We start from the raw sequence: 27,265 nt of genomic DNA on the forward strand, positions 1-27,265 counted from the left end.
AAAAAGACACTTAAAGTGACTGGCCCCCAATTTGTTGATCACACGTTTCTTCCCTGGCTAAAGATCTGCCACTGAGATTAAAATGCTGGCCCTCCCTACTTTTGGGGGTCAGGGGGACACTACAGTTATAAGGAAATTCTACTTCCAAGGAAAAGTTTTCAGTGTGCATTACATAATTCAGATATTTTCATAGCTGGGAACCACATTCACATTAGAATTTTTTTTTCGTTCAGATAAGAATATAGAACATTCTCCATCCTTCTCCTTCGATTTTTTGGCTCACTATGTCAAAAAGGATTGTCAGTTTATCACAATTACCTAGGTTGTTCACTTCTCCAAACTCCACCATTTTGGGTGAATAGCCCTGTTGGTCTTTTTCTGCCATCACTCTTCTATTTTTTTTATGTATAATATATTTTTGCGTGTTAACCAGTTGTGCTCAAGGAAATAACATTTTCAGTAAGGGAAAAGACTAAAATAAATAAGGAAAGTAAAATTATACCACAAAGCAGATTAAAACAATCCAATAAGTAAACTTTATTAAGCGATCAAGCTTTGCTAAATGCACAATGACAGTTACTCTTATTGTGCCATAACTGCTGGGCTTTGTATTTTTATTTCTTTTTCATGTTCGCAATATTACGTTCCACTTAACAAAGTTTGCAATTTAAATGCACCCAAGGAAAAGGTGTAATCGCATTGTGGCATTCTTAAAAACAAACAATCCAGTATGTTCAGAAAGAGGACATGTTTTCTTCTGTTCATTAAAAACCTAATTTGTTTAGTCACCTTTCCCACTGGATTAAGCAAATATTGTTATTTTCCTAGTTGTGTGCACCAAATATGGATCTGAGAACACATTTGTCTACCTGTCATTAAAAATGCATGAGAATTGAGCACAGAAATTTGCTTTAAGCATCGTATTCTAGCCAAGCTTGTTCCCTACTGGTTTTTAATATGGAATTTTATTCATCCTTGATGGAATGAAGAACGTATTCCTTAATTTAATGATTCTACACAAATCATATTACCTTTATAAATATTTGATGTATACAAAGACAGTCTGATTATACAGCACACCTTTGAATGATCTGCAATATTTTATTTATTGTAGTTTTCTAGAGAAAAATACATTGGGGTAGATGGGACTATGGACTTGAACGACAGGTACCAACAGGACGTAATGCAATAAATATATGTAACAACTGGGTGTTAGAATGCATCTTCTACACAGGTATGTTGTTTGAAGACAGAACGTTTGACTGCATGTGGTCACTCTCATAGAACAGCTCCAGTCTAAGGAAAATGTTTTCTCTGGTTCCTAAAGACATTGCTGTTTACACCTCTGATTCTAATTTGTGAGCTATTATGTCCCTGTGTGTGAAACTGAGAGGACTGCTGATGTATTAATTAGCTGATGTCCTGAACCAAACACGCAGAGTCATTTGTGTTCTTTGCCTGTCCTGCTTAAAAGATGAACTATGGTCAAGATAAGGACATCAAAATGTTTCCCTATTCTTAACAAGTAGTAAATAAACTTTATTACAAGCCCTCGCTGACCTCTGTAGTTAGAGCCACTGTGGAGAAAGAGAAGTCATGAATTCCTTAAAGTCAGGTCTTAGCACTCTGCTCTCTCCCATCTTTCTGTTTAACTTCTTTATGTTTAAATTAGAAGGCTGCCAAGCCCTAGCATGCAGTGGGGAGCTAATGAAAGAAAGTAAAGTTGAGAAGCATCAGCTGCAAACTTTGAGGACGAATTGCTACAGTTACAGAGGTCAGTGTGGATTTGATTTATTGCTTGTTAGGAATATGTAAATATCAGAATGTCCATAACCAGGCCACAGTTCTACTTGGGATCAGATAGAAACTGCAAAGTCAACCCTTGGCTAAAAAATCGGCAGGGAGATGGAAAAAAAAGAGGGATCCAGTAATGAACATTTTTGCCTCCTCCACATTTACAGATATGAAATGTTGAAGAGGCGGAATGGCCAAGCCCCACTTCTATAGTTTGAGTTCGTCCTCATGTGAATAACTGTGAAAGACATGGATGGATGGATTCAAACCTATTTGTAACCTGCAAAGTTTTGGTTTGCTGGATGTCTTTATGAAGTCAGCCAGTGTTTGACCAGGTATTTAGAAAACTATAGGTTATACTGTGCTATAGGTTAAAGAGCTAGAAAATAGTGGCCAAGCTTCCAAGAGCTAAAGTGCCAAATGTATTGAAAACAATGACAAACTGGTTAATTGGCACAAAACAGCTGAACATACAAAGGAGGATGGAAACTCTCAAATTACAGCAGTAATACCCCTGACCATTAGTATCATTAATACTGTCCCAGCAAATCTCTATTTTACTGTTTTAACCCCTTCGTGACTGACGACGTACAGTGTACGTCGCCAGCATACAGTATTTTGGGGTATCTCTAAATTGATGACCTGTGGGGGCTTTTAAAGCGTCTTTTATTGACTTTTTGGGGTACTGCAGTTTTTCGCCGTTTCACGGTCGCACGCAATTTGTAAACTGGGCATGTTGGGTATCGTTTTACTCGTTGTAACCTCATCTTTTATATTTCATTAAAAAAATGGGTAATTTGTTGTGTTTTGGGGCATTTAATTAAATTTGTCACTAAATTTTGGGGTTTAATAAGGAGTTGCGCTAATATTGCGCAACATAAACATTTTCAACTACCACCATTTCATTCTATAGGGTCTTTGCATTCAGAAAATATATAATGTTGGGGGGTTTTACGTCATTTTTAGGCCTAAAATGTGGAATATAACATGGGTGCAAAAAATGAAAAAAGGGCCTCAGTCATGAAGGGGTTAAGTTTGTACCTTTGTAATTGTTGTAACCTTTGATTTTGAAAATACATTCAAACAACAGTGCAAAAGTGCAGGGCTAATCAAAAGAAATGGCAGCTATGACCCTCAATATTTTATAAATAGAACAATTAGTGAAATGGTAAAGAAGCTTGAAATAAAACTTGTGAACTAACCATTTGGAACTTAATAAATAAGCTCAAATTAGTTTTTGTTTTGGTTTGTAAAATTAACTTTGATATGTGCCATTAATATTAACAAAAAATTCAGGTAATATCAAATCCTTTATGAAAACTTCTTTAAAACCAGTCCCTATAACATAAATGTAATACATATGTGATTTTTTGTTCTAAGTTTATTCCAACATCTATAAAATTTGCCTTTACCATAAGAGATGTTTACTGATCCATAATATTCCAATATTAAAAATTGTGAAATTTTCTGGACAATATCTTGAACTCGTGGGACATTCCTAACCAACCATTTTTTTATCCAATTCCTTCAGAATTCTTAAATATGGTAGAATTATTAAGTCCCTTTCATTTTCCTGGACAAAAGATAGGAAGACAATCTTTTTGAGCATAGACATTATTTGCCCGCCACCACAACAACCACCACCAAACCATTCACCCAATAGCCAACTCTATTCCAGAGTTTTATTAGCTAAGTAGTTCATAGTCAAGGAAAAAAAATATTGCATGCAGCTGGATTTCACATTTCTGCTCTATATGATGCTGCCAGTAAGCACAGAGTTATAAAGGAAGTGGGCTCCAAAAACATTTTACTAATATTGTTTATCCCATCGCCATCAGCATCATTTATTCAATTAAACACAATGGATTGATTTAAAATGTACTCTTGAAAAACAAAAAACTTTTATAAAGATTGAGTCCCAATTAGCCCTGTGTGTTGTAGTAACACATAGTAAGACATGTGTTTTACCACATATCGCCACAATGCAAACACCTAAAATATATGGGCTGCCCTAAAGGGCGCTGCAAAGCATCATTGGTTACTAGGGCAAAGAGGGAAATTCGACTGGCTTAATTGCAAAAACTGTGAACCTTATAGTTGACCCAAACCTGAAGCTCATCCCACCTTGGTATTAGCCAGTGTGTATATCATCTGTTTATTTAGCTCTTTGCCTTGAGTTCAGCTTTAAATAAACTGGAAATTGACTATACACACAATTTTAGGTATGTTGGATAAATTTAAAATTTGGGTGTTGGTGCCATCTACACCTGCTTTCTTCTATTCCTCTCCTGCTGGTATTGAAAGACACGCATCCAAATGTTATTCTGGGCTGGATCACATCACTTATTAACATATATCATAAACACCTACCCCAAGCTCTTAGCTGATTACCTCTGCTGGAAACCAAACTTTATAGCTGATGGACATATTAGCCCGACCCCGCAGCTCCGGTGCTCTTAAGTGCTAATGGCATTCAGGGCAATATGTGAACAGCAATAATCCAGGCAAGAAAACAATATTAGAAAAAAGAAACCTTTTATATATGCAAATGTGATTGTGCAGTTGACAAAACTGATGACTATTTTTCTAAATACATTACTATTGTTCCAGGAGTTGAGTTGCCTTTGAAATGCCTAATTATATCTAATTATAAGTACTTAATACATCAGATTGGACCGGAGTGCTGACACTTTTAATGGCATTATGGCAAGTCTCATAATTTACGCTCAGATCACACGAGTTGCCTTGTGCATGGCAGGTTGCAGTAGAACAACTCAAAGGGAAAATAACTTTTTATGTCACATCCTTTAATATAAAACAAGTATAATTATTACTAATAAAAAATGAGCAAATGATACAAAAGAAACCTTCTGCACGAGCGCCAGCCAAGGCATTAGCCTATACACATACAGCACAGCAATGAAGTAATACAATTAACTAGGATCACACTAATCCAGCACATTATTATTCTGAGTTGCCCCACTCAAGCGGCGGCCATATTGAGTGGGGCACGTGAGATTAATAACGTGCTGGATTAGTGTGATCCTAGTTCATTTTATTAATTGCTGTGCTGTATGTGTATAGGCCAATGTAGTTGGATCTGTATGTGCGTTATAATTAATCGAAATTAATCGATTAATCGATTAAAACATTTTTAGATTAATCGAACACGAAAATTTGAATCAGTAACAGCCCCAATATATATCCATATATATGGCTATATATCTATATAGATATATAGCTATATATAACATTTGATTATAAGAAGCTATCTAGGTCATTAGCTATAGGTTAATATTCGATGCAAAGAGGGCATATTTAAAAAACAGAATGTGACTGTAACAAAACATTCACGGTTGGTGAACCAATGACAGTCATTTAGAAACACATATTTCAGGAAGATTCACCTGCAGTGAATATTTGGTTAATGTCAGACTTGCTTTATGAATGTACCTCATAGTTACATAAATAGAACTACTTGCAGTTTACCAGTACCAAGAAAGGAAAAATGATAAGGTTAATTGAAATCACATAAAATAAACTACTAAACACAGAGGTGTGTATTAATCAATGATTTGCTGGTAAAATTCACCCAAAAAAATATTAAAGCTACATTTGCTTAAGATTCATCCTATGTATATAAAACATTCGTTGGGTGAATCTTGTTAGTTTAAATCTTGCCAGGACAAATTTAGATGGTACAGTAGAAGCTAATTTTCACCTTTGGATGAATCTTTGTGGGAATGTTTTGGATGAATCCTGTTAAATAAAGGAACATCCTTTTGTTGATTTGTCCACATGCTTTGCAAGGTGCAGAAACTATGATATATAGTTTTAGCACTAGGAGGGCTAATCTGTCAAATGCAAGTCCCGGCCAAATGAAAACAAATGGACGGAGGTGACCGTGACATCATGGCTGGCTCCACCCATTTTTTGACAGGCTACTGTCCTCAGGTCATTTGTTTCCATTCGGCTGGGACTTGCAATACAAATTTGACAGGTGCGACCAGATAGGTGGAGCCAGCTGTGATGTCACTGCTAGCTTTGCCTATCTGTTTACATTCAGACTGCATCTGTCAAATTGTTAATTTTGCGACGGGAGTCCGTTGCGTGTGGGCGGGTCAGCGGGCAGCGGGTTTTTTAATTGTTATTCGACAAGTCGGCATCGTCGTGGACATCACTGGACGATGTGATTGACCCTGGATTACTTCGTTGGATAATTTTTTGGAATTGTTTATGGTTTTTTTAATTAAAGTAATAGTAAAAAACTTTTGTTTTATTTTTTTCAACTAAAGTATTTTTTATAAAAGTGTGGTTTCTTTATTTACATTTTTTCTTTAACCCTTTAGTGATTGAGTAGGGGTACAAGTAACCCTTACTTATTCACAAGCATATGCCTTTGGCTCAACTGCCTTTGGCTGCTGTACGGGCTATTGTAAATGGCCCGTAGAGCAGCCCTTCCGTTCGGCTGAACCAAAGGGCTCCGGCAGCTAAAGTGAGCTGAAGGATTAGTCGATGCTAGAGCTATATCCTTCGGCTCAATAGTGAATAACGCTCTAAAATATTGCAAATCAAAGGGGGAAAGTCAACACTCTAAATGTCATACACCATGAAGCAACACTAACTTTATTTACTGTGCCCACTTTTTAACCACACTCACAAGAGCACGACAGTCAATTTTTTCTCAACTTTTCCCACGAGAGTAGAAAGTACCTTAAAGCAGAACTCCAGGGAAGCGCCCCCCCTCCCTGCCACTGCAAGGGTTAAGGGCTTGTTTTCTAGGGAGGTAAAAAAAAGTTATACTCACCCAAACCGCGATTTTGGCTGGCTCCTACACCCAACCCCGTCTGTCTCATCTGCTTCATTTTACTTGGCATCCTCGCATTCTATACACTGTATAGAATGTGATGACTCACTGGACCTTAGACTGCTGGAGCGTAGGGGCAGAAGGGTATGGTGTAAAAGCTGGCCGACACCTATGATCGGGTGATTATAACTTTTTTTAGCTCACTAGACAAAAATGTGCACTAATCCTTGCTGGAGGTAGCCCCACTGCAAGGGTTAATATTTCATTTGCCCAGAGTTCTGCTTTAAGATCATTCGATCATAAGGGAATTTACCCTAAAATTTGACCAGAAAAAAAGAAAACGACAGAAACAATCAGAAAAAAAATACCCCAAGAACATTCTATTTTGCTGCATTTGCATAACAGCCACAGCTTTATCTGTTGTGCCAAAAATGTCAAAAAAAATATTTAATGGTTAATTCACTCATTATGAATGTACATGCAGTTTTGCTACTAAAACTATCCAATTGTTTTATACTAGGCCCATTGGTGTATTTGTGGAAGTTTGCCGATGTTTTTTCCCCCCTGTTTTGTAACTTTAAATGAAACAAAATTTTTGTGTTGCCTTTTAGCAAACACCAAACAAATAATTAAAGTAAGGTTGTCAAATTATTTCATGATGAACAGCCAGTTACGGAGCTCCAGGCTCCATCAATATTGTAAAGTACATTTAATTTTGCCAGCTTTCAACATAAAATCTTGCAGAATTTATTGCAGCAATAAAAACACGTGCTGCTGAAATAAAAGTTTATAACAAAAAATGAGGATACACCAGATAAGGGACACAGTTTGGATGCAAAGTAATGCTAAAAACAAGAATGAAGCTCATTTAAATGTTTTGCAAACTAGGATTTGTGTTCAATCGTGTCAGTTTTGTTGTCAGGGGATTATAAGGGGTTACATTCATATTCAGTAGAATAAAAGAATACTAAACTATCGGACCACATGACTTTACTGTCCCCAGTTACAGTATGCAATACACTGAATGGTAAGCGACCCATGTTAAGGCCTTATTTAAAAATTTTTAACATATCCATTTAATGAATCAACACATATAAAACAATACTAAGAATGAGATTGTGATCCACCGTCATTGCAAACTATTTGACATGTTTTTGGAGCTAAAAACTTTTTTTTCATTTTGGATTGAGTGTGGAAAGAGTAGAACTCCATTGAGGTCATTGCTGTTTAAGGCTATGTTATAAAGATTTTCCCTCACTTCCTGTCTTGCTGGCAACTGTTTCACAATACAGGAAGTTAGAAAAACCTGGAACAGGGACATACAGTATATTGCCACATATTTTGACAAAACTTTATGATTTTAAATAATCCCAGAATGTTTTCTCAGTATATTAGGTACAGTACAAAGTGAATAAATTTAGATACACAATCTGCTAAATTCCCTCTTCTCTTTTGTAAATTGACTGTGTCTGAATGGTTTGTTAATCCTATCTGTTACCTGGAGCAGAAACAAGAAAAGGAAAGGCATTTGGCACTGGTAACTTTGGCACAATGGTAATGGTGATGTTTCAGCTGCAAGTGTTTAAATGTAAGGTAGTAAAGGTTTCACACACAAAAAAATCATATCCATCTATCTATCTATCTATCTATCTATCTATCTATCTATCTATCCATCCATCCATCCATCCATCTATCTTTTTATCTATCTATATATCGAGAGATGAATATACATACATTTAATAAAGGAACCACAATAAAATCAATGCCTTACCTGCTTAACTGAATTTACTATGAAAGGATGGGATTGGTTACCTCCCTTAAATTTAATACACATTAAATGATCCTAAATTGCTGGTAGAAATTTAAAATGTGGAAGCACACAATGCCACGATAGTGTGAATGGAGAAGCAAGTTAGGGTAACCAGTTATATTTTAACTTATTCGACCCTTTTACATCTAAACTTTTACATTGATGGGTTTTGTGGTAAAAAAAATAAAAAAAAAATACTGCACCACAACACACAGATGGTTCCTCTCTGTGCATTGTTGTCAGTGCAATGCAATGCTGACCACGTGTTACTGCAGTAAAACGCTCTTTACCGCACAGTATCACAACTCACAAATGTGCAGCCAGTCTAAAGCATACCTCTATTACAGGCTTTTATAAAGTGCCAACAATTTTACGCAGCACTTTAGATACTGATCATTCACATCACCCGCTGTTTTTAAACAGCTTACTATCTAAGGTCCCTATCTCACATACATACATGCACACACACACACATTTATGCAGGAGCTAATTAAGCTACCAGCATGTCTTTGGATTTGTTGGAGGAAACCGGAGTACCTGGAGGAAAGCCATGTGAGTACCTTGAGAACATGCAAACTCCATGCAGCTATGTCCTGCAGGTGTCCTGTCCGGGATTCGAACCAGGGACCCCCAGTGATGCAGAAGTGCTAACCACTAAGCCGCTGAAGTTGAAAAAGAAGTAGAAGCTAGCAACCATGCAGTAGGCAGGGTAGCAGGCAGAGTCATGGTCAGGTGGCAGGATGATTTCACACCGTGGAATCAATAAAGTATAGACAAGCCATTACTAGGAGCTAGCTGGGTCCGCAAGATGTAGGCAGAATAATCAATGTCCAGAGGCAAGCCAGTTCAGCTACAGATAAGTAGAGTAGGAGCAGGTCCAAGGGCAATCCAGATCAGCAACAGGTATGAAAACGACAGGATCTGGTTGCTCAGGTCACAAGGTAATAGCTGAAGACCATTCAGCAACTTCTAAGTGCGGCTCTGATCCTTAAAGAGGCCTTTTGGCACCAATGCTGGAATTGGGCCTGTGCACACATTTGTACACACAAACGGCTGGCTATGACCCTAGGCCTTTGCCTGTGTGTTGGAGCATGCACATGCACTTTTTGATGCCATCCTGACATAAGTTATACTAAGGAATACATAATCATCAGAATAACTGTATTTATTGTGAGGACATGTAAATGTAAATTAATTTCAAACCACTCAACACATACTTTACTTCTAAACTATTCATTCCTATTAGTAAGCTTTACTCCTGACCACCTCCAGCAGTACCATGGCGTATGGCTTACCTATTGGAATAAATGGGGCCACTCATTGTCAAGAGGCAGCTGGGACCTAGCCAGAGAAAATATGGCTGGATTAGGGAGACAAGTATTATTCCAGGTGTGCTGCACTCAGGAGTTTGGGGGGATTTATTAAATGACAACTTCACTAAAGGTGCAACTAAAAGGATACAATCGATTGGCTTCTCACATGAGCCACATAATGTCACTGACGCTCCGTCAGTTGCACCACAAATTGCTATTGCTTCTTGTTCAGCATTGGTTTGCCAGCCTATCTATATGAAGTTGTGGATACATTCCAACACAGCTCCAAAATGAAAAACGAATATATTTTCAGTGAATGGCTGGAATAGAAATTTAAAATTCTCAGTAATATTTTCGTTTGAACACCTTTCTAGATGTGTTGGAGATGATGTGCATGTTTCTCTTTCTTTACAAAATCTAAATGTAACACTATAACCATCCACAATGGAAAAATCCTCAATTTACTGAGTATAATTACAACTGGCCGGACTGCAGGTTTATATGTGGGGAAGCTCTTGTAAAGCACATATTGTAAAGTTCTCATGTCTCTTCCAAGCCCTGTGTCTGAAGCAGCTCTTTGGTTTATCAGATTCAATGACGTTAGATGGAATGAAGCCACTCTGTTTGATTAGCAGTGTGTTTAATTTGACTATTTATAATGAAGCATATCATTGAAATTTTCTTTACAAATGAGCCCAACTCTCGTTACAGACTGCAGGCTCTGTTAATTGTCGCAAACATTGCTTTTTTTAATGTTATTAGCTCGTTGGCACAATCTCCATTGTTGACTAAAAAAAACTTGGCATGATCGAGGTGTGCTGAATAATTTAGGTTGTTGGCAGCTGGAGCCGGAGAACACACACTTCTAGGCAGACGTACATGCTGCTTGCAATCTTTATATAAATGATTGTATACAAAGCGGAATAAATTCAGCAGTGACTTCTGCATCTGTTTACAGGTAAACACTGATGTTATTTTCCGAGCTGCGCTAACAGGATAGTTCACACAGACTAATGTGATGCACAATCCAGATGCACAACAGACTGATGGCAATTTCTTTGAAGTCTTGAAAAGACATTGATATATTCAACTCAAAAAGACTTTTTGAATGTGTTCATTATATTACATAGTTATGCAATAATATCTTCAGGAAGAAACTGCTAAAGACCTATTTATATGGCCCAAACCTGGTCCACCTAGGATCATCCGAATCTACCTGCCATTAGACAAGAAGGCCAACCCCACTTCTATTCCTGTACATAGTGAGTCCATAGGGTGGCTTCAAAGCTTGTCTGTGAATATTGACCTCAGCCTTACTTGCCTTTAAAAACTGAGAAATCCCAGTATAGATGCTTTGTAGCAATAGCAAATGTCCTACTTTTTAAGAACAACTCACCCTACATGTTGGCTGCCTAACATTCCTTATTTCTTAAGTAGGAATCTAATTGACCCAATTGTCCTGACCTTCTTTTTGTGCTGCCTGCTCTGAACATGCAATTGGCTATCAACAACGGGGTGTATGTTGCTTCAGAAATGCTTCTCTCCCTATGCAAGTGTATGGGAATGCAAACACAAGTGAAACAGGTCAAATGCAGGTCAAGTTAATCTGCAATAAATATTGAATGGTCTCAGAAGTGCCACAAACTGATGTCAAAAGCACTCAGCATTTACCCATCCAAGCCTTTGACATATGCCCAAAGTCTCCTAACTTCTTTGCTTCTTTCCTTGATTTTAATATTGGTTATGGTTATGCTGGCAATGTACTCTTGCTGTCCCCCTGATTCTGCTTGTGCCTGAAACGTTGATACCTCGGTCTCTACTAGATTGCCAGCTGTGTATTTTCTGTCAATGTATTGCTATCCTGCCCTGTTCCTGAGTTGTTGATTTATCTACTAGTTCTATTTTTGGCAACCCCTCCAAGGCCCTCTAACTCCCAGAATAATATGGCATCTGAGTACTGGAGCGCATATAAAATATTCCTGAATGGTGATAACTAACAGTTGTACAACAGTGGTTATAGTCCCTGAGCCTCTTCTAAGAGCAGCCTGCAAGCCAAAAAAAGTGTCATGGTATGCCCTGGTCCATTAACACACAGATACATTAAGAAACACTGAACACCGGTTGAAGCAAAAATTGCTCTTTTAGTAAGTGACCTGCTTAGTTTCTAGAATGAATGTAATAATTTATATTAAAACATTTTCCTAAATTTCTTAGTTCTAAATTTCTCATCGCACTCTTGGGGCACATTTGTTAGATAGGGTTTTGTTGGTGGGATTATAAAAGTGACAAGTCTCTGGGCTTTCGGTGATCATGTGGCAATTAAATATATATTCTATGTATGGCAATAGAAACAACTGTATTATTTTACTATAAACTGACAGCAGCTGGTTGTAGATCTGTTTTTTGGGTGACCACACAATGACCAGGAAATAATGCTATACACGTGTTTAGTAGTCTCTTGAAGCCTGCACAACAGTGCAATATACAGTATGGCTCAGATAAAACAGAATGTAAATTATTCAGTGGAAAACACAGTGGGGTTTATATACACTCACACTAATGATTAGCCTTCACCTATGGCACATGGAAAATATTTGCCATTTCAGCAAGTGTACATTCATTTTAAGTTAATAAAACAACACCAGATTTAATGCGATATTCTGGAAAGCGCAGAATGCATGTCAATAATTTGAAAGGTTGAGGGTTAATACAGATAAATTATGTTGAATGATTTGCTAAAATTAGAGGCCTAATAAAGAACATATGGTGCTAGACACAACCACTCAGACACTTTCTATGAAACCCATACCATAGAATCTTGTTTTAATGCAGTATAATGAAGGAAAGAATGTTCAATACAAAAAGTCCTTATATTTTTGTGGGATCTCTCTCACTCTCCTCCAGACATGTAGGGAAAATACACAAATAAACTAACCATGTTTCTGTATGGCAGACATATGGGATTGTTCTTACCTTTAACTTGCTCCTCTGTCTCCAGGATCCAGTGCTGAAGTCCCTACAAATACTTTGTACTTCCAGGCATTGGGAACATGCATGGCCACAATGCCACAATGCAGTGCTCATTGCCTGAGTGGCCCATTGTCAGACAGTCATATGGAGGGTGAAAGACCTTGTTTAGCCCTGAGCAAGTTTTCACTTTCTCAGGATGTTGACATTTACATGAGAATTTTTGATACTACATCAGTGAATTCAAGCAGCAGTAATAAAATAAGTGCACATACCTCGTGGTACCTACCATGTGCTTAGTTTGATTTTTTTCCCCTACAGATTAACTTTACATCTAGGACAGTCTGAATTTAACAATGATCCGTTCTTCAGTTTCAACTTCTAGCAAACATTCTGCATTGATGTGAATAGCAAGTCTAGGATTTCTGGTATTCTATGCCATCTCATCACAAATACTGTATGTACTCTGCTTTTTGTAAGTTGTGACTGATAGGTGATTTATGTGAGAAATATAGCACATTTTGCTGCTCATGGGGTACTTTTCTAGATCTTATTGTCATCTGAGAAAAGTCAACTGATTGTGAAACCTAGAGTAATAACAAGATGGACAAATTATCTAAGGCATTCTCCAAAACCTAATTAATATTGTTGTTTAATACATGAATCCCAGTAGAAGACTAGACCACCCGGCTTCCAAAGTGGGTATGTAAGCAATGAAACATGGTGTCACCCCAGGAATGAGACCAGTCTTCTTATAACAGGGGACATTGGAGATAAATGGGTAAAATATCCTTTTTTGGGATATCTTTTGCAAAATATTCTTAAAGTAAGGCATATTTTTAAAGGGTTTATATGGAGGCGGAAATGGCCTGAAAGACACCAGGGTAGGCTGCTAACAGTGGCTTGGAAGAATATTTGCTGCAGTAATACCTATTTTTTGTAAAGGGCTTTCAGCAACTGGTCACCCTGATAAGCCGCCGTTAATTAGATAAACAGTTCAGTTACTTTTGTTTTTGGGAATCCCAATATCTCTGCTTTTTAGACATGTAAGCCGGCAAAAAATGTGTTTTGTTTCGTTATTTCGTTTTTCGGGTTTCATTTTGGAATTCGGATGAATCTGGATTTCATTAATTTTCGGATGAGTTAAATGATCATTACCAACTATAATATGTTGCAGAAAAGTGACATTACATGTTTACTTTGTTTCGTTTTAATTTTTGACACCACAAACAAACAAAAAAAACAGAGTGGGGTCACCCCCCAATTTATACCAGACCCTTTAGGTCTGCTATTGCAATTTAAAATAGCCAATAACAGAATGGCTATTGCTCTGCCCACTGCCTTCTGTCAATCAGCAGAGGAATGGACCTGAAAGACAACTGTCCCTCTCAGGTCCGCTCCTCTGCAATAGCCATACTGTTATTGATTATTTTAAATTGCAATTTTTTTTTCAATTGTTGCCTGACGCTAGAATTGCTTTGTGGGACATTTTTTGAATTTATTTTAAATAAAGGTATTGTCAAAAAGTCATGTTTTGTTGGTTGTTCAATGAAAGTAATTTTTTCGAAGGTGTGTGTGTTTATTTACATTTTATTTAACCCTTTAGTGAATGAGTAGGGGTACAAATACCCCTTACTCATTCACAACGGGGTCGGCATCTGGGTGCCCCATATGCAGTCCACAGACCCCACAACCACCAGGTCAGGGGTTTGTGGGGAAGAGGCCCTCGTGCCCGTCGGTATAGAGGACAAGGTGCTTTTCCAGGCCCCCCCCCCCCGGGAAAAGCACCCTCCCAATCCTGAAGGCATGTGGCCTGGTATGGTGGAGGGAGGGGAGGGTGCTCGCTTGTCCTCCCCCCTTTCCTGACCTGCCGGGCTGCTGCCCAGATTAAGGGTCTGGTAGGGGATTTTAGGGGGACCCCATTATTTATTTTGTTTTACTTTTTGGGGTTGGGGTTCCCCCCTAAAATTCCTACCAGACCTAAAGGGTCTGGTATGAATTTCCAGGAAACTGCACGCTGTTTTTTTAAATTATTACATGGGGTCCCTCCTAACATTCCTACCAGACCTAAAGGGGCTGGTATAAATTGAGGGGCACCCCTCGCTGTTTTAAAAAAAAAATATTATTATTTCTGTGAACAGTAAAACACTTTTGTGTATTCTGTGACAGCTGTCAGATTTTTTACGTTGGGGATGGAAGTGTCCTCAAAGAAGCAGAAGCTGTTACAGAATAACACAGATCTCTCAGCTTCTTTCATTATTTACATGTTGTAACAATATTGTTTTACTTTGTTTTCATTTGAGATACATGTGCAGAAAGCCAGAGAGCGGTAAATGACAGCTCTTCCACTGAATGAGATTCAGATGTATCCAAATTTCTTTATCAAACATTCGGAATGCCTTCAGATTCGTTATTTCTGTCATTCGGAAATTTGCATCCATCCGAATGTCCAAATTTAAAGAAATTTTTACAAATTTCAATTCGGAAAAAAACGAATTGCACATGTCTACTGTTTTTATTTTGCCTGGTTTAGAAGGCCAAATCTTTTTTTGTTTGTAATGCTTTTATGGATAATAAGAAGCTGTGATGTCTACAGGTAGAGACTGAAATACATAAAGCATTTTAGGTAATACATTAAGTAATGGATAGCACCATCCAAACCTTTTGAATGGACCAGTAGAGCATTTCTGTACCGTAATTTGATGGTGGCAGTAGGAAGTTTTATTGATTAATAAGGGACATGTCTCTTAAGATTTGTGTGCCAAGATGATTAATTGCTTTATCTGTATATTTAGTTTTTAAAAGGAGAGTTGCTTCCCTTTTCTCTATAATTGTGCATCCTGAAGAATTGTATTGAGTACCTCTGAGTTTTAAAAAGTATGTCACCATATTTTTTTAATTCCACAGGGAGGTTAGGTAAGGATATACCTGAAATAAAGAAAATACAAATTAAATCATCCTCGTAAGCCTCTACTTTAGCTGGGTGTAAATTAAGAAATATGCAAACAGAGGTATGATACAGTACAATTGGCATTTGTAGCTAATGAATGCCTCAAGTAAATAGCTTAAAATCAAGATTACAAATTCTTCCCCAATCCAAAGGATTTGAGAGTCTGGTTCATAATATCCACTGGCAGGCCATGCCTGTGCAATGTTTTGCGGCAAGGACCCTTGTAATCTTTTTTAGGAGTTCAAGTGACAGGGTGAAAATACAGATCATTGTCACCCCATAACAGAAGGTGACTAAAAGCAGAATTATATTCCCCCCAAGCGATGCAAAACCCACAAGCCCTCTCGCTGGCACTGACATCTTCGTCCGGACTTCTTCCAGTTTTGTGGTCTTTGGCCATCTTGATTGGTTAAGTTCTGATGATCTAATTCCTGCGCATGCGTGGGAGTTCATTCTTTCAGGCTCCTGACAGATGCATTGTCAAGAAGATTGCGAATATGCAGGTCAGAATTATTTAATGAAGAACAGATATAGTATGTCTCTTGTGTAATAAAAGACTGCCTGTTTACACATTTTTATTTTTCTACTTGAACAAGGACCTTCATGGCAGGAACACTACTTAATATTTTAATAAAAGCATTTATACAAAAACGTTAACCTGTTAAAGCTTATATGAGCTTTCAGTTAATGGGTTTAGATTACGGATGCACCGAAATTTCAGCTGCCGAATCATATCAGCCGAAAATGGTACTTTAAGGCAAAATGCTAAAAGTACAATTTGTTGCCCAAAATTGTGGTGCATACATGGTTTCTCTCCTCTGACATAGAGCAGCGTCCAGCCAGGAGGAGAGAAAATTTCAGGAGGCCGAGTGGGGCAGGGAGGAGAGTGCTGTCAGCAGTCGATGTCACAGGAGGCCGAGCTCTCCTCTCACTGACAGCTGACAGCCAAAGGAGTCAGGATGGAGAGCGGTTACAAGCACTCACAATCAGCTGATCCCTGAGCGTTTGTAAATAATTGAGGACATAGTATGTTTACTGTGTTCCCAATTTTGAATGAACAGGAAGTGCTCTACATCACTTCCTGTTCATTTATGATTGTGGACATAGTAACTCATATTATTTCTACAGTTTATGAATGGACAGGAACACTCATTATAGAGGCTTCTCCTTCATTCAACAGGGGCTGCAAAAAAAGAGATTGAGGTCTCTGTGTCCTCAATCTATTTTCTATTTCAAAAGGGAAATATCAGAGGTCTGTTTAGAGCCCTGATATTTCCCGAGAGCCCCCAACAGTAAAGTAAAATAAATAAAAATAAACTACTGAAACAAATTTTAAAAGGTTATTTTTTTATTTCAGTTACAGTCTGAAAATTCCATTTCACTGCACCTCTAGTTTAGATCTATTATCAAGTTACCCGTAATATTATCCTGTAACGCTCCCAGGTCAGGTTGATGCCCTCCTAAAGTGATGTCATAAGACACAACCATTCAATTGAGTAGAAAATTTATAAATATTGATCATTGGTCATGACATCAGTTAAATCCTAACAGATGTTCTATCTATGTTAAAGTGGAACTCTGTGTATTAACCTCCCCCTTCCATCCCACAACTATTTGCTTCTAGGTTCTTCTATCCTCCTTAATTCAGAGGGGATCCTAATTTGGATGTTCATGTTGCTGCCTGTGGGACATTTCCTATTCACTGTCAAGTGGCAGGATCCTCTCAAGCGTCAGAAGACTGTTTAGCGTCTTGATCAACACAGGCATAACCTGCAGAGCTAAATCACCAGTTCCCACCAGTCGGAAGTGGTGCTGGTGAGCGACACGGATATATGAGAGGGCTGGCAGGGGGAAACGCTCATGGCCAGAGATAGGCTTTAAAGTGAACAACCAATAGCATGTAGCTTTGCTGAATAGTGCAGAAGGAAAAATGACCAACCCAGATTAAAGTTGTATAAATAAAACAATGTTTTGTAACTAAAAACTATAAGAAGGTCAGGTAGACAAGTCACTGTAGAAATTTGCAACAATTCCATTAAGTACAGAGCCCAAGAATGTAAAAAAAAAGGAAAAAATCATAACTGTAGCACAAAATAATGGACATGAAAACCATTTGTACAATTCAAATACATTTCCCATAACCTTTATCACTAGTTTGAGAAAAACATTAGATTTACCTTGGCAATTTTCCAGCTCAAATTGGGGACGTGCTGATTGATTTCTGTTGATTTTTATTGATGCATGACCCCTTGCTTGTTATACCATACTTCTCTACTGTATTATTATTTAGGCAATTCATGGAAGCAGTAGGAGTTTAGTGTTTGTAAGAATTGCCAACATACTTCCCTCTTGTGCTACTTAACCAGCAGCATACTGTATTTATTCAAGTATTGTGTTTCATCTAAACTGTATAATTCCCCATTCCAAAAAGAAACAATAATATTTTGTAGCAGTTAAAGGGGGATAATTTTGATTATGTGGGATCTTTTCTAATGGTATAAACACTTAATAATATCACTAACAATTGGGCAATTTATTATTCCTGGCACTTTATCAATGATATTGACTTGCACATTCTTTTAGCGAATGTTACATATTGTGAGCATATGAATATTGAGTAGAGAAATATGGGTTTAAAATATTGTTCATATGGTTTGTGGGCTTGTTATATTTCCAGCTACCCCATCTGCGGAGCATGTGAAGACAAATTGTTCATTATCTAGGAGTACACATTAAGAAGCTTATTCAAAAGAGCAATGCTGGGTAAAAGGGTTAAGTGCAATGTGTATGGGCCTTAGCAATCAATCAAACTCCAACTAGTTCTGGCCTGACTTCAGCAATGATAATTTTGATTGGTTGCTGTGGTTACTGCACTTAACACTATGGGATTGATTTGTGACTCTTCCCCTCAGAGTATAGCTGGGTGAATGCCATTCACACAGCACTAATGCCACTAGATGGTGCTGTGGTGCAATTCCTATGCTCCTTAGCTCCATCTAGTGGTGGTAGTGCAGCCGAAGTGTCATAAGTGAGCCGCTTAGCTCCTTACATTCTTTATTATTCAATTTAATTTTGTTATCTCACTTACTTGCTTTCTTTGCCATTTGTAGGCAATTTCATATACTGATCTGCAGATGCATCCTAGGTGCCATCTAAAGATTGTGATAGATGATGCAATTAGGATTTCTCTTGATTACTCTAATGCTGAAGATTGCTTTGTCCATTGTGATCTTGTACTGGGCAGGAAGTTCAAGGAGGCGGAGCTGAGAGGAGCTGTTTAGAAACATGATGACTGTAAGTGGTAGAGTGAAAATGTAAAGCAATATTTTGCTGGGTAATGTATATTTATTTTATCTGGATTCATTATTGAAAAAAACTTGAGAGTTAAAAGAGAACTATGGGGTAACCTTTTCATCCCATAGCTCTCTTAATGGTCACAGGAGGACATATACTAACCTCCTCCCGTGACCCAAAGCTCAGTATATAGAGAGCTAGAGCTCGCTATATACTGAGAGCGCCGCAGCTAGAACGGATTCTGACAATGCTGTCGAGATCCACCCAGCTGCGTGAGTGACAGCTGGCTCTGCCTATCAAGAGGCAGAGGCAGCTGTGCCCACCCCCTCCCCATCCATTCCTCCGGTCAGTGCTGGAAGATCGGGGAGGGGTAGGGGGAATCCCTGCATGGAGCGCTGACTTACAGTCATCGCTCTCTGCAGGGAGATGATCAAGAAGTGAGCAAGCGACGGTATGTGTTCGCTCACTTCCCAATATATAGAGCTGACGTGTGACAGTTTCATTGTGAAACGTCGGCTCGAACTATGAGGTTGAGTGAAAATCACTCACCTCATAGCTCACCTTTAATACTACTTTAATAGAGGAGCATTCTAATAAGTGGAGGAACCTCAATCAGTTCACAGCTGTTCACAGCTGTATTGACTGTTTGGAAATTAGTCAAGGGAGAACAGTGGTTGAATGTAGTACATTTATGGTGCATTGCCTCATTGTTCACTTGAAGAAAGCTGACCAACGGATAGAACTCAGTCAACCAGATAGCAAATAATAAATAAGGTGTAACCATGAACACATATAGACTGAAAATGTGATATCCCCATCCCAACAGAGCTCATCAAAACCCGTAGAATAAAAACCAAATATCGTAGAGGATTCGATTGTTAATTATGGACATACCCTGGGTAGCATTGCACATGATCAGTTGTGTTCTATATCCCAAATTATTTTATGTGAGGAATTTGTATTTAGTTGACTCGACTCTGCGCCAACATATCTGCAGATTAAACAAAATGTGCGGTTTCTCAAGCTGCCTGCAGGACATCTATAAGACATGAGGATGCATTTTTCATGGCCTTCCATCTTTAATGCAAATAATAAAAAATGCAATGGCTAGAAGAGATGAAATACCGGCAGATCCTTTAAGACTGGAAAAAATAAGTTAAAACTACATTTTCCTTTCTGTCAGAAACGCTAAGAGTGAGAAGTGATGCGTTGGTTTATATATGGATTTCCAGCGTGATTTTTAAGTAGCTGTAGACGAAAAACAAATTAGTAATGCATTTTATAGGTCGATTCTCTCATGATTCATTCATTTGATAGCTGTATTTCATTATGTTTTTACAACTCCAGTTAATATTTAAAAACAACCAGATTCTGAATACATTGAGCGTGCTTTGCAGATTTCCTAGTCATGCATTAAACAAAAAAAGTTAGGTTGACTGTAAGTGGACCTGGCATCAAATATATTTTTTCATGGTAAGCACACGCATACTAAGTAATATGTAAGTCTAACACTTTCAGGTATGTCTTATCTTTCAAAGAGATTATAGGTCATCCCTGCTTTCATCTGCTTTCTTACCAGGAAAAGGCCATCTTTGTTCAGACTTCATACAGGGCAGCATCTACTTTCTGGTTCAAGATGCTGGTTCAGCGATGAAAATCTTGATACGTGTGCAGTTCTTGGCTGTATTCACAAATGTCTGGTTTAGATCAGCCCCTGTTGCAGCCTCCCACCTTGTGATTGCTACCAAGTTCCAATATACAGTCTGTTCACTGGGAGAGAGGGGACCAAGGAAATGCTTCCTGCAGCAGACTGATGACATCATCTCAGCCTAGGCAAAGACACTTCACTGAAGTTCAAAGTTTGCTTTATTAATGATAAAAGGCTCAGCTTTATACAGTTGTTTTTTTTATATTGTGACATGTCAGAAATGTATTTATGCAAACTTGTAAAGTTACTAAAACGTAATTCGTTAATAACAAAGTGTAAAATGCAGCTGCCCTCAACAAGCAGTCAAAAGTAGATTTTAGTAGTCTGCAATCTGTGATGCTGAACACCTTTTTCTGATTGGTGGCCATTAGAGATGAGCTTAGGTTCAGACCAAACCAGTCTGAACCTGAGCTCCTCTGAACAAGACAATGCCATAGGCACTTCTATCCAATCAGCTAGGGGTCGGATATTCCCCTTTCAGGAGCTGCATGTAAACAAAGGGGTAGGGTCCTTGTGCTGACATCATTTACCTTATGAGGCAATATATAAGGTAAATGTCATATACTAAATATAGGCATGTAGCCATATAAAGTCAATGCCCAACAACATGTGACACACTGTGACTTAGCTCCTCCCACCGATCGAAACAGTGTGGAAGAATAAGAAAATTATAACATGTCCTGACTAAAATGTTTTAAATGATTTCTAATTTTTACAATACAGTGACATACAGAGATATTAATTTGTGTTGTTATGGACAGTCTAGAGCAGTGGTTCTCAACCAGTATAGCCTCAGGACCCACATTTGTCTTTGGTCATTATGTCGCGACCCAAGTCGCACCACACTGGAAAATACAGCATTGCGGTACCGCATATTCCAGTGCAAGCGGGTGGGAATTGTGTGGCAACACAATGCACCTCCCGCACCAGAATGAACAATAGGTTCGATTGCTTGGTAGTTTGCGATTAAAACACTGACAGACACACAACCACAGACACAATCTTTAATGTGGGCTGCTGTGCTGTGACGGAGCTCCATCCATACGTGTATTGCGTGTACAGCTCCTTTGTACTCCATGTAGAGGTGTCGGGAGCCAGAATGTGACGTCACTTCAGTCACACGAGGGAGCTGTAAGCAATGCACATATGGATGGAGCTCCCTCACGGCCATAGCTCTAGCCACTCCACCTCAAGCTGACACTTGGTGCCAGGCAGCATTTTTTGAATGGCTGCACGGCCCCAGAACTGACAGTGCTGCGCTCACTTAGTGCAGTGGAAGGCATGCAGCGACCCACTGAACAGGGGGTCGCGACCCACTTTTGGGTCACGACCCACCAGTTGAGAACCACGGGTCAAGAGGGTGGACATGGGTTCACTGACACTTTACCAACTTTGATTTCTTTCATTTATAGATCTGTACTGTTAAAATGTAGCTCTACATTTACAACAGAACTTTGAATGAAGATGTCATCAGCACACCAGCACGACACTTCCAAGTCAGTGCAAATCCATTTTATTGATAGATGTCACTCAGATATCAAGCTCTTTCGGGACGGCGCAACATCATCTCTGAGCCTGATGAAGGTGACCCTGCGCGGCCCCGAAGGCGCCTGATATCTGAGTGACATCTATCAATAAAATGGATTTGCACTGACTTGGAAAGTGTCGTGCTGGTGTGCTGATGACATCTTTATTCAATGTTCTACTGTGAGCGGCGCCATCCGTGGTCATTTTGTGCACCCGATATTATTTTGAGATATCCGGTAAGGAGTGCTACAGGACATATGACACTGTTCTACATTTACAACAGAGACCATGTGGCCAATAGCACATTCTAGCGTTCATTTTTACTAAAATAATCATGTGACACGAGGGGCGTGGCTTGTATTAAAGAACATTATTATTCAGGCTTGCCTTGGGTGGAATTGTGTCTAAATACAGTTCTGCAGATAAGTCTTCTATTTTAAGTAGTACTAAAAGCTCAAGCTTTTTTTTCAATACTGAAACCAGATCAAACAAATATCTATTGTCCAGCAAAGTATTTCTTTATAGTTTTGGCCAAACACTTACAGTAATCATGTTTCTGAACAGCTGGCTCCATCTCTCTTTGTTCGGCTTCCCTGAACTTCCTGTCCAGTACAAGATCAGAAGGGAGAGCACACTCTCAAGCAGCTGTCCATCTACTAGTACGGAGAAGAAAAAGAGAGGGAGAAGGAGCAGGGAACAGGGAGCAGGGGAATGCCTTGCCTTGCTGTGCCTGTATGTTGGTGGGGACACACACAGCTTACTAGCACACATAAGGTTGGCTTCATAGGACCTCACAAGGGAAAGGAGCCACCTTAAAACAGGATATGCGGACCAGTGCTCAGGGTATCAGCTGATTCTGCAGGAAACTAAAACTTTTAAAAATCAAGAAGCAGCATCCATTGTATGTGATTTAATCAGCATTTAAAAATCTTTTGACTGTATTATCACTTTAAACGTATTTTATCTGCTTCAAAATGACAATCTCAAATGTTAATAATAATGTTTAAATTATTATTTGTTTCATTTTGGTGTATTACGCAATGGATCAATATCATTTCAATTCATCATTAAAAAATTTTGGAATATATATTTTTTTCAATTTTCTATTTGCTTCTTGCCGTCTTCTCTGTCACAGTTGTTTTCAGCTGATAAAAGGGCACAGTGAACATCTTCCTTTGTTTGTCTGATTTTTCTTTGAAGTGACATATCATATATTTTCAGAGGAGTTCTCAGAAGGGTAATGCAAAAATGGCTTTTGAGGCTCTCAAACCTGATTTATCACTGGGCATTGTCTGGGGAGATCCCAACACAGCACGCCTGTGACACTTTCATGCCTCCCAAGCTGATATACAGAACAGCAAATTCTCTATTCTGTTTAGTTTTTTGGGGGGCTGTGTTACTGTTTTGTAGCAGACACAATGATGTAGGCTGAGTAAATTGTAGCTGAGTTTACTGGAACTGCAAGTCCTGGCTGACATTATTATTATTATTATACAGGATTTATATAGCGCCAACAGTTTGCGCAGCACTTTCATTAAGCAATTGTTAAGGGCACATGCAGTTCCCTATCAGTTATACGGCTGCAGGCTGCACTTAACAAGAACATCTGCAACCATATTAAAGAGGACCTGTACTGTGGAAACTGTGTCCAGTAAAGGCAGCTGATCTGTTCTTCATAACTGAATTCCCATGTCTTATTCTACACTGTGTGGCCATATTGGTAGAAGAGCAGGGCTTTGCTTCCTCGTGTCGAGCTGCCCCGCTGATGAATTGTTATCTGGTGACTGATGGGGGAATATTCAAAAATGGCAAAAGAAGTGCAGAAAGCATGGATGCATAGAATGCAGAAGCAGGGAGATCCTTGCACTGCAGGACCTCAGGTTCAACTTTCTCTCCTGCAAAGAGAACAGTGAACAGCACAATAGACATATCTCATGACACTATCTGTCAGAAGCAGTGGTTCCTTAGATGATCTCACACTGTAGATATACAGCTGTAAGGTCAAGACACAGGACATGCACTGCTATTTTTAAGGAGGACAATAGGTAGATTTCAGGGTACTGCTTAGGACACAATTAATATACATACGTATACATAAAATGGTTTTCATTATCTTTTGAGTTCAAGCTCACTTTAAAGATTAAAAGGATGGAAAAAGTTTTACTTTACTAATGCATGTCAGTCCTGAGCATTATATGTCTGCTGTCATTGCCAACTCCCTTCAGAGGATGCTAGTCTCTTGACTGTTACAAACAAACCCATGAATTTACTATATAGAGAGACAATGACTTAGACCGAGTATACATGTTTAATGTTGCATACTTGCTCTGTGTCAGTGACACACTGTGTACTGAAGCGAGAGGATAAGTATGGGAGATATGGAACCAGTAAATTTTAAAGGCTAATACATCACAGCTATTTAACTCATGACAGGTTCACATTCTAAAGTAATATCAGCAGTTGTTTTTTTTTAAGATGAAGTACATTTTCTGCATGTACAGGAAAATATGATGATGATGTTGATTTTGTCACAAACCTTGTGTCCTTGTAATTTTCATAAAATTACAAATCAGAGTTGCCAGCCCCGCCTGCTAGAATACAGAACTCTATTCTTCCCACACCCTTCTCTGTCACACTCCACATACATACATTGTTGTTGTTTTTTTTCTCTCTCCAGCAACATAATGCTGCTGCCTTGAATCTGAATAACCCATGCAAGGTGTGTAAAGAAATGGATCTAGGGAGAAGTAGTTCTGGGTGAATACTGACATCAATGGAAACTGATGTCACAGCATCTGTGGATTGTGATCCCCAGTATATTCCTCTATTGGAGTGTTTTAAAATCTTTGAGGAGTGCAGTCGGGAAGACTACTTTCTGGTATTTCAGCAGGGCACGTAAGTGCTATACAAATTATACACTTACCATAAGGAGACATGGCAAACTATGGATTTGAAAGTTTAGAAGTACTGTAATACAGGCCATAAGAATGTAACTGGAAAGAATAATTCAATAAACAAACAGATGGGCAGAGATGTATTACATTATGGCATTTTAATAAATTATAGGATTACATCATGAAGATATTTGCAGTGACAGGTTCTCTTTAAGTAGGCAATTGCTGTACATTAATACACTGGAAGTTCTCTCACAGGAATAGCTCTAGAACTGGTTGATGCTCTTATGCTGTACAAGCTCTGCAGGCAGCCCCAAATAGTGATTCATGAGATTGTATCTGCTGGAGGCATAGGAATATAAAACAGCTTTCCACGGTTTATAAATACTCTGTAGCCAGCAGAAAGACTTAAATAGCTCACTGTCAATCCTATGCATTTATTTGGACTGGTTCCAAGTTCTCTCTGTTTTACAACAGCTTTCCTAAGTTATAGTTTTTTGCATGTCTAATTTTAGCTGTGTGTTATCTTCCATTACCGTATTGTTATTATGTTTGTGACTTTTAGTGCAAATAGTATTTGTAAGGCCTTTGGAAATGAACACGTAGGGAGTTAGCCAACATCTCTGTGTGTGAGCTGTTTAGAAAACATTTACTTTTAACACACAAAAAATAAATAGCTTAAAATTGCTCTCCATTGCCACTATATTATAGTGATGGGGTTTTTTTTCCCAAGGGGGTTCTAAAATGATTGTTACCTGAAAGTGCACTCTGTGTTAGGTCACAAAAAAGCCAAAGAGTGATGTTAAAGAGGGACTCCAGGCAATAAGTATTTTTTTTATTAAAAAAGTATATATTTTAATAAAATACTGTTTCCACCTTACTTTTATCCTTTTACTGAATGGCACAGCTGGTGATTTTCTGAAGCCTCTTTGCAGCCTCATTTTGTCCACATGCATTCCATTGGTGGCAGTGGGACTTAAAGGAAAACTACGGGGTCAGTTCTTTTCCCCATAGTTTTCCTAAGGGTCACGGGAGGACACAAACTAACATCCTCCCGTCACCCAAAGCTCAGTATACCGCGAGCTACAGCTCGCGGTATACTGAGACGCCCCGAAGCCGGGACGGATCCCGACATTACTGTCTGTATACACCCAGCTGCGTGAGTGACAGCTGGCTCTGTCTATCTAGAGGCAGAGCCACCTGTGCCTGCCCCCTCCCCGTCCGTTCCGCCAGTCAGTGCTGGAGGATTGGACAGGGAGAGGGGGGAATCCCTGCAGGGAGCCGTGAGTGACAGTCACAGCTCTCTGCAGGGACAGGGTCGAGAAGTGAACGAGCGGCCGTATGTGTTCGCTCACTTCCCTATCTACTGAGCCGACCTGTGACAGTTTCATTGTCACAGGTCGGCTAGAACTATGAGGTGATTTTCACTCTCTTCACATAAGAGGCATGAAGTTGTGTGAAACTTTTTAGGCCAAACGGCACCCTGCTTGAGAAAAACAAAAGATGTTCAGAGCCCTATGGTTCAATTTCTTTAAAAAGCAGCCACAGCCTAAAAAGAAAAGCCTGTCCCCTTCTGTAGAAAAGCTTGACCATATGAAATTAGTGGTCTCTCTGCAGAGGTCTGACACTACCTGCTAAGTCAGAGCTAGATATCTCCTAGCATGAGCTTTGCAAATCACAGATCTATAGGTCTGACTCAGCAGAGGGCATGTTGGACCTCTGCAGAGACACTTTTTTTTAATAAACCAAATGAACTGTAAGACTTTGCACTCCTTTTGTTTTATTGCACCTGGAATGTATTTAGCTGATTTAAAAGTTCAATTGGGCTTTCAGGATCATGTAGCTTTCTCCAAGCTCATAGGAATTTTATAATCCACTCATATACTATTCATTTTTTTAATTGTTATTTATATGGCACTAACAGGGCACAAATAAAAGTACAATAATGAACATAGTCTAACATAATATATTACAAAAGGTTGGAGAGCAATCTCTGCAAGAGCTTGCAATAGGAGCGCGAGATATGAGGAACATATTTTTATTTCTACAAAAGATGATCAATATCAAATTAATAGATTTTAATGTTGATGTCGCATGAACCAGTCACCCAGCCAGACTGTGTACCATAGCAGACACTGTGCAGATGGGTGAAGAGTTAATCACACAGAATAGCACTGGTATAAAAAACAGAGTGACTGAGG

This window comes from Nanorana parkeri, unplaced genomic scaffold (assembly GCF_000935625.1).
Source record: "Nanorana parkeri isolate BGI_ZX_2015 unplaced genomic scaffold, ASM93562v1 scaffold43, whole genome shotgun sequence".
Classification (NCBI taxonomy): Eukaryota; Metazoa; Chordata; class Amphibia; order Anura; family Dicroglossidae; genus Nanorana; species Nanorana parkeri.